Source organism: Canis lupus, chromosome 21, assembly GCF_048164855.1.
Source record: "Canis lupus baileyi chromosome 21, mCanLup2.hap1, whole genome shotgun sequence".
NCBI classification, from domain to species: domain Eukaryota; kingdom Metazoa; phylum Chordata; class Mammalia; order Carnivora; family Canidae; genus Canis; species Canis lupus.
Genome location: NC_132858.1, coordinates 1,204,307 through 1,212,360, shown reverse-complemented (window position 1 = coordinate 1,212,360; position 8,054 = coordinate 1,204,307). Strand labels below are relative to the sequence as shown.

Below are 8,054 nucleotides of genomic sequence, written 5' to 3'. Positions count from 1 at the left end.
TCACTTGGGGATCACAATCTTGCATTGTCTATTGTATAATATTCAAAATCACTTCATATATTTTGTCCAACTTAATGATTCTTTATGGTGGGAGGGCCATACAGTGTGGAATTTCAAATACCATATTTATGTAATTTGTTCCCTACTTTGATAGACATTTAGGTTGTTGGAAATGATAATTGTACCAGTAATGATTAAATGTACAGCTCTGGATTAAATTCCTAGTCATGCCATTACCGTCTGGGGGTCCTTGGAGGAATTTACCAGCTCATTTCCCCACATACAAATGGGAAGTGGTAACAACCACTTCATAGAGTTATATGAGATACTATATTTGAGTTGCTTAGAACAATTCCTGGAACACAGTGAGTACTCAAAAATGTTAGTTATATATAATATTATAGTTATATATATATATGATTATAATATAGTTCTTACTCTGATAAAAAAAAACTACAATGAATACTATTTATTCATTTATTTGCAAGTAACATTTATTACTGTAACATTTATTTGCAAGTCTATCTCTGTTATTCCTGGGTCAATAGATATATGCTTTTATGATTTGATAGATATTGCCAAATGCTTTCTAAAAACACTGCACTAATTTACCATCTCACGATCTGTTTTTTCAAACTCTTGCCAAGTCTAAGAAATATGCCAAACCTCTAAATTTTGCCAATCTGATACATGAAAAGTGCACCCCCTTTTTAAATTATGGGACAGAATTTGAGCATCCTTTCATGCTTTTTGGCTCTCTATATATTTTTTCTTATGACCTCCTGTTGGTGTCATTTTGGTTTATTTTTTCCTTATTGATTTTAGTCATTTATCCAACTGATTGTATTGAGAACATATTAGGGATACCACAGTGAACAAGACAAAGCCTCTCCCTTATGAAGTTTATAATCCAGTCAGGGAGACAGAAAATTGGCAAAGAAAGCAAAGAAAGAATAAAATAATTACAAATCCAGAGCATTTGGGTGTCTCAATTGGTTGAGTCCAACTCTCGATTTCAGCTCAGGTCTTGGCCTCAGGATCATGAGTTCAAGCCCAACATTGAAATAAATTTTAAAAATTTTAAAAAGATTTTATTTATTCATTTGACAGACAGAGAAAGAGAGAATGAGCATGAGCAGAGGGGAGGGGCAGAGGGAGCAGGAGGGCTGACTCCCCGCTGAGCAAGGAGCCCAACGTGGGGCTTGATCCCAGGACCTTGAGTTCATGACCTGAACTGAAGGCAGATGTTTAACCAACTGAGCCACCCAGGCAACCCCAAAATTGTTTTAATTAAAAAAAATAAATTTAAAATAAAAAATAGATGTAAAAAATTACAAGTCCTGTGAAAAGAAAACAGATGATGTTAAAATCACAAGAAAGCAGCAGAAGGCAGAATGGGGGACCACCTCCTTTAGAAAGAGTGGTAGTCATGGAAGGAACATTTAGAGAAATGAAATTTATGTTGGGAACAGATGGTTGAGACAATCGTGTGAGGAACAGGGGGTCACATTTCAGGCAGAAAATAGCCATATGCAAAAGCTCTAATTCAGAAATGAGCTCAGTGTGTTTCAGAAAGAGAAAGGCCACTGTGGCTGTAGAGTACTTGGTGAGGGAAGAAAGCCAGGAGACTGGAGAGGTAGGAGGGGGCCACTGGAGTAGGGATTTTATTTCAAGTACAATGGGAAACGAGTGGCAAGTTTTAAGCAGGAAACGGACATGATCTTAAATTCTTAAAAATCACTCAAGCTGTTTTGTGAATAGACAGGAGGGAGTCAAATGTGGATAAAGCAGGAAAGATAGTTAGGAGACTATTGCAGGGATCCAAGCAAGTGACAATAGCTTGGATAAAGTGGAGACCCTGGAGACTGAAGAAAGGGAGGAAATTTATGATATTTCTGGGGGTACGGCTGGCAGGACTTGGGATGGATCGACCATGGGGGCTCACAGGGAGTAAAATGAGTCCCAGTTCTACAACTTGTTCACTAAGTGAACAGAGCATTTACAACAATGGGGAAGACAGGTTTGAGGGTGATGTGGGAGATGGAAAGTTTGGGCTTGGATATCTTACTTTGGATGTGATGGGTGTGACATCCCAGCCAAAGTGGCAAGAAGGCATTGTATATGTGAATTAGGAGCTCCAAAGACTGGTCTGGACTAGACATTGAAATTTAATGAGGAATGCTCTTCATGTTTTCAGCATATAGCCTGAAGGTAATTAAATTTAATGACGTGAACATTTAGAGTTTTGCAAGCTAAAATGATTTAGCTGTTAACTAGATTTACTGTGCTCAGCAATACATACAAATATCAAATCATTATATTGTACCTGATGCTAATAAAAATGTTATATGTCAATTATGCCTCAATAAAAAGAAGTGCAATCACAGTGGGTTACAAATTTCTACAAAATGATTTAGCAACGGAAGGATCTTGCACTTACATGGGGCCTTTCCGTCAAAAGCACAAGTTGAGTCAGAATGACTGATAAGAATGAGGAAGTCTCACACTTGAGAAGAGGCTGGGGAAGGACTGGCTCTAGCAGTGTGGAAGGGTATGCCAAGTCTGGAGCCCTCCACCACAGGGAGGTCTCCTCCTCTGCCAGGGCTGAATCACTTGGCCACATTTTTATAGAAACTCCAACTCAGTTCTTTAGAAAAAAAGATAGTTCAGATGCCATAGTACCTGGTGAAGGGATCTCTCTTTTCTGAGTTTCCATAATTAGCCTTTCTGGATAAAAACTTCTGTTTTTGGCCCAGTAAATAAAATGAAGTGTTAAGCACATTGTAAGTGTTCAACGCAATTACTAACAGCTATTATTAACATTAGGAAAAAGGACCCTGGCCTGAAAGCCAGAAGTTCTGGGTTCATTTCTTTATTCCTTATACTAATATATAAGGAAAAAAAGAAATGTATTGGCTCACCGAGCCTGGAAGGCTAACCAGATAGGTTAGAACTAAGAACTAAACAGCTCCGGAAACCAGGGCCTCTGGAAGCAGTAATTCGACACTTTCTTTCTTTTTTTTTTTTTTAATAAATTTTTATTTATTTATGATAGTCACACAGAGAAAGGGAGAGAGGCAGAGACACAGGCAGAGGGAGTGCTTCAGGCTCCATGCACCGGGAGCCTGATGTGGGATTCGATCCCGGGTCTTCAGGATCGGGCTCTGGGCCAAAGGCAGGCGCCAAACCGCTGCGCCACTCAGGGATCCCAATTTGACACTTTCTAATGTCTCTGCTTCTTTCCCCTTGTTAGCTGGATTCTCTCTTACTGCAGAAAGGTCTTCTCCGTGTGACAGAAAACTCGGCTATGCCTGCTGAGCAACCATAGGAGGAAGAATGCTCTCTACTCCCTGCTTCTATGAATTAATCCTCTGGAATGTCTCTCATGGGCTGGAAGTTGCATGTCCACCCCAATTACATAGCCAATTACTGCTGTCAGAGGAATGAGACAGTTGGCTAGGCCTAGGTCTACAAATCCAGCTGTGGATCTGGGCTGTGGGGGAACAGGGTCTGTTCCTTCTGGTGGGAGGTCACAAATCAAAAGCAATCATAGAGCACGTTAGTATCCTATTCTGTCACTTTACTGTGGGCTGCTGGATCTCCCAGCTTCTCTGATTCATGGTTTTCTCATGATAAAATGATCTGCCTAATTTTTTTTTAAAATAAGGAGGGTCAGAGGACACATTGTGTGTAAAAATGTCATACACCTCTTACCTTAGTGAACAGTGTAAGTCAGGCCAAACTACTTTAACCAAGCTCACTGGGATAGCAACTTATTAGCTTGTGGTAAAAGTCATAACTGTTTTTTAAAATATTTAGTACTTTCGACAACGAAAATGGTATAATAAAAATAAAGCTGTCAAATTTAGTTGCTTTATGTGACAGGCTAGGGACTTCATCTGAGAAACGGAGTTATTATCAAAGGCATTGCCTTTAGGGGAATACCAGAGACAGGATGTCTTGAGTAAAACTTTCATCAAAAAAAAAAAAAAATGTAGACTGGGCAGCCCAGGGGGGGGGGGGGGGGGGCTCAGCGGTTTAGCGCCGCCTTCAGCCCAGGGCCTGATGCTGGAGACCCTGGATTGAGTCTCACTTTGGGCTCCCTGCATGGAGCCTGCTTCTCCCTCTGCCTGTGTCTCTGCCTCTCTCTCTGTGTTTCTCATGAATAAATAAATAAAATATATATTTTTAAAATGTAGACTGCTAGAGATGGAAGGCATTTGGCTTCTTCATTTTGGACAAGGAATCTTGAGACCAGAGAGGTTGACATGATATCCAACAACACATAGCAGTAGGTGGAGTAGAGGACAAGATCCAAGGCCTTTCAAATACCAATATTTATCCTTTCTATTCTACCATTGCCTCCCTTCCTGGCTACGTCCTATTGGAACTTGTCTAATTCAGAAATACATTTAGAACTGAATTTTATTGCAGTTTGATATTACAATTATCTGGACACATGGTGAGGGGACATGGTGAGGGGACTGAACTCTTGGGAGAGACCAGAGTGGTGGTGCTTCATTCCTGTACGTCCGGAGCTCACAGAACTGGTGGGGAGGCAGCTGGTGAGAGTGATTCCTTTCTTGTTCTGTGGATGGTAGCTGCAGTGGAACTAAAGAACACATAGTAAGTTCTCGATAGACCTTGCTGACAATCTGACAATAAGAAGAGCCTTAAAATGTTATCATTTGATCTACTAATTGCGTATCTAGAACTTATCCTAAGAAAATATTCATAAATTAAAACTTTAAGTTTTTTTTTTTTAAGTTCATCACTGGAATAGTTATATAAGCAAAACTTCTTTTATTATTTTTTTTTAAGATTTTATTTATTTGCTCAGGAGAGACAGACAGAGAGAAGCAGAGACATAGGCAGAGGGAGAAGCAGGCGCCTCACAGGGAGCCTAGTGTGGGACTCGATCCCAGGACCCCGGGATCACGCCCTGAACCAAAGGCAGACACTCAGCTGCTGAGCCACCCAGGTGTCCCAGAAGGGGGGATGCTCTGGGTCCTACTGGTTTAGACTTGCCTTCTCCTGTTTCACAACAGCAAGTCTTTGAGGAAGAAGGTGCCCCAGAGAAACAAGGACAACCACACTGAGGCTGCCACTTACTCTCTGAACCAGGGTGGCCTTATGTCAGACACATTTATTGAACCTACTATTTAGGAACTAAAGTTATAATTGGGTCTCAGAGTGAATTCCAGCTCCAGATCTCATACTTTTCACATGTGGCTCTAGCTCTTTGGATCCCAATCACCTTATCTATAAAACAGTTGGTTTAACATACCTGTCTGTAAGGTGCTTATACTCTAGCCAGTCATAAGCTCCTACTAAGAAAATTCCATGAGTTCATCCACCATGAGCCCCATGCCCCCCAACTTCTGTGTTCTTAGAATGTGGTAAACTGAAAGAATACTGTTTCTAGCCATCTCTGTGCCTCTAGTAAAAGTCTGATCTTGAGACTCTTTTTATTTATTTTGGGGTGTTTTTTTAAGGTTTTTTTTTTTTTTTAAGATTTTATTATTTGACAGAGAGAGAGAGAGCATAAGCAGGGGGAGCAGCAGGTAGAGGGAGAAGCAGGCTCCCCGCAGAGCAGAGAGCCCAACTCAGGGCTCAATCCCAGGATCCTGAGGTAATGACCTCAGCTGAAGGCAGAGCCTAACCAACTAAGCCATCCAGGTGTGCCAAAACTCTTTCTTTTTAGTTCAACCACCATACATCATATTTTCTAAATAGTATAATACTTGACATAACTTAGAGAGGTATTACAAATGATATTTCTTAACCCAAGGATTGATTCTGTTAACATTATTAGAGTCTGCTGTAAGGAACTCACTGTGTTCCCACAGATTAATTACCTAATTTCTCAGAAACCCAGGTACTATGAAAATGGCTTTGATCTTTAATGGTCTGATGCACTGTCAGTTGAGAAAAGGCTGCAACAGGAGCCAAGCACAACCAACACTCTTCCTCCTACCCTTATGATTTCTAAAGGATCCAGTAAAGTGTCTGTGATGTTTATGATTCATTTCCTGGAAAAGGCAAGTTAATGGGATCAGCAGACTCACAGGGCAAAGGGTTTGTCCAGTTGGCCCCTGGGTTAGGCCTGGAAATGGATTTTTTACAATCTACATGATCATGTACGTAGGACCACAGGCATATAAGCAGGCACTAGAGCATCTGCCTAGTGGCCAATATGCCTGCTAACTTGTATTTTCTTCAGGCTGAAAACATCAGTTATTTCAAAAAATTTATTGATTCCATACAGAACCCCAAACTGGGCTACTTTGAATATACCAAGTAGAACTAAACAGAATTTATAGTCCCTGCCCCCAATTAACATCTAGTTAAGGAGATAGGCAAAACACATAAAACTGGCATAAGAACACTTGCAAAGGAAAGAAACATAAATGCAAATCCATGTCACACAAACTTCTTAAATGTTGAGAATTAGAAAAAGGAGTAATTTGCATCTATTCTTTTGACCAATAATCACTAATTTGTCTTTCTTCTCCGGTGTTCTTTTTTTTTTTTTTTTTAAGATTTTATTTATTTATTCATGAGAGACACGTGGAGAGAGGCAGAGATCCAGGCAGAGGGAGAAGCAGGCTCCACGCAGGGAGACCGACATGGGACTCGATCCCGGGTCTCCAGGATCACACCATGGGCTGAAGGTGGTGCTAAACCGTTTGAGCCACCTGGGCTGCCCACATCTTGGTCATTTTTAATCATTCTGTAATTCCTCATCGTGCTAATATATCTCAGTGAGCATGAGGGTTTTCTTATTGTCAGGATCTGTAGTTGTTTCCAGTCTTTACTATTAAATTAGCGATAAGAACCTTTGTAGTTTCCCATTCCTCACTTTTCCAATAGTGAAATTACTTGATTGAAGAGTACAAATCCTTTTATACCTCTGGTTACAAGCTGCCAAGTTGTTGGGCAAGGTTTATTTTTTAAGAAGGAAAATTGGCAAGGCACCTGAGTGGCTCAGTCGGTTAAGCCACCGACTCTTGGTTTTGGCTCAGGTCATGATCTCAGGGTCCAGGGATTGAGTCCTGAGGGGTAGCTTTCTGCTCAGTAGAGAGTCTGCTTCTCCCATTCCCTTTGTGTTCTCTCTTTCTCTCAAAAATAAATAAATAAATAAAATCTTAAAAAAAAAAAACTATAAATATGGAAAATTGGCATACAGAGGAGCAGCTATCGTTCCTGAACAAGACGCAGGGCCCCGTGAACCAGATGCCAGGACACTTGAGCTTCCTTACAGGCATTTGCAAAGCCCCATCTCCCGTTCTGAAACTCGATTCTCTTATCTGTAAAATGAGATATTTGGATTGAACAGATTAAGGTCCTTCTCTAGCGGAAATCCAGCTGTACTTTGTACCCAGTCTGTACTGTATGACCCTCTCCTGACTCGTAGGGGCTCAGACTCTGGCTCAGTGCTTGGGACAAGGCTCTCCTTCCCTTGCCTTGGTTTACAGCCCCGTCAAACAAGTGCCCAAATACTAGTGTCCTCAGAGGAGAGACAGCAGAAACCCCTGTTCCAAGCACAGGCTGGTTTGAATCTGCGCCCTGCCACTTACTGGCTGTGTGGACAGAGCACCTAAGGTCCCCTCTGTCCGTGAGATTAATACTAGTTCCTACTTCAGCGGGTTCTGAGAAATAAAATGAATCCGTTTGTAAGACGCTAAGGACAGTGCCCGGCGCGCAGTGAGCGTGCGATGTACATATGTACGTAGATGAATACCGAGCTTGCTGAATAAGCGAGAGAAAATTCAGCAATAGATTCTGCGTCTCTTCACACTACAACAGCTTCTTGACTGGCACCCCCGGCCTCTGGGCGCTTCCTCGCCCCCTCCTAGGGCCCCGAGGTCTGAGCCCGAGATGCCTCCACCTGCCTCCTCCTGGAGCGTCCGCTTCAGGTGACCGCAGGTGACTCCAGGGCCGCCCCTGCTTCAAGACCCAGGCTCTCCGCACGGAACCTCGCCGAGGCCAGGAGACGCTGGGGACCGCCTCCTCTTATTTGAGGATCCTGATTAATTCAGAAGACACCAGGA

The 8,054-nt window shown here is 41.9% G+C and overlaps 1 long non-coding RNA gene across 1 annotated transcript in view; it reads right to left on the bottom strand.

Annotated features, from left to right (window-relative positions):
- Positions 1–4,407: 4,407 nt before the first annotated feature.
- Positions 4,408–8,054, bottom strand: part of LOC140612256 (uncharacterized) — a 5,288-nt gene continuing 1,641 nt past the window's right edge. The window contains exons 2-3 of the long non-coding RNA XR_012013537.1: positions 7,896–8,029; positions 4,408–4,612 (exon numbers count right to left, since the gene is read on the bottom strand). This is a non-coding gene — a long non-coding RNA (uncharacterized lncRNA). The remainder of the gene's footprint in view (positions 4,613–7,895; positions 8,030–8,054) is intronic.